Source organism: Octopus bimaculoides, chromosome 7 (genome assembly GCF_001194135.2).
Source record: "Octopus bimaculoides isolate UCB-OBI-ISO-001 chromosome 7, ASM119413v2, whole genome shotgun sequence".
Classification (NCBI taxonomy): domain Eukaryota; kingdom Metazoa; phylum Mollusca; class Cephalopoda; order Octopoda; family Octopodidae; genus Octopus; species Octopus bimaculoides.
Window position 1 is genome coordinate 55,409,584 of NC_068987.1, and position 803 is coordinate 55,410,386.

Here is an 803-nt window from a genome sequence, read left to right on the forward strand (position 1 = left end):
TGAAGCATGACCTTTGAACACTGGGCCTCACCGAGGCAATGACTAGTGACTGGGACCTTTGGAAATATGATGTACCTGAGAAGACCTGGCAAGCCAAGTGAGACCATAACACATGGCCTATGCGCGTGGGTGTAACCAGCCCATTTATGAATACCCCTCATTCATTGGACACAAAAATGTAATAATGTTTGTGTGTGTGTGTATACCTGACAGAGTGTAAGTATCTTGAGAGAAAAGTTGAACCTAAGAAGCATCAGTTGTGGTGTGCAAGAGAGATGATTGCACTGGTATGGTCATGTGGCAAGAATGAATGAGGATAGCTGTGTGAAAAAGTGCCACATCCTAGCGGTTGAGGGAACCCGTGGAAGAGGCAGGCCCAGGAAGACATGGGATGAGGTGGTGAAGCACGACCTTTGAACATTAGGCCTCACTTAGGCAATGACTAGTGACCAAGACCTTTGGAAATATGCTGTGCGTGAGAAGACCCGGCAAGCCAAGTGAGACCAAAATCCAAGGCCTCTGCCAGGGATGTAGACAGCCTACTTATGCGTAACATTCCTTTGGACACTTAACTCCGCTTGCAAAGACCTGTTGAGGCAAGTGAAATCAAAATCGAACTAAATTTGTAGACTGGCACCCATGCTAACGTCTTCATTGAACACTAAACTTGGCTTTCAAAGACCTGTTGGGGCAAGCAAAAGCGAAATCGTGATGGCACCTGTACCAGTAAATCACTAAGAGCACCGTCCGAGCGTGATCGTTGCCAGAGCACCAGCTGTCTGGCTTTCGTGCTGGTGGCACGT

The 803-nt window shown here is 47.7% G+C and overlaps 1 protein-coding gene across 3 annotated transcripts in view; it reads left to right on the forward strand.

Moving 5' to 3' along the window:
* LOC106882657 (serine-rich adhesin for platelets) overlaps positions 1–803 on the forward strand; it is an 85,404-nt gene that overhangs the window by 73,109 nt on the left and 11,492 nt on the right. The window lies entirely within an intron of this gene.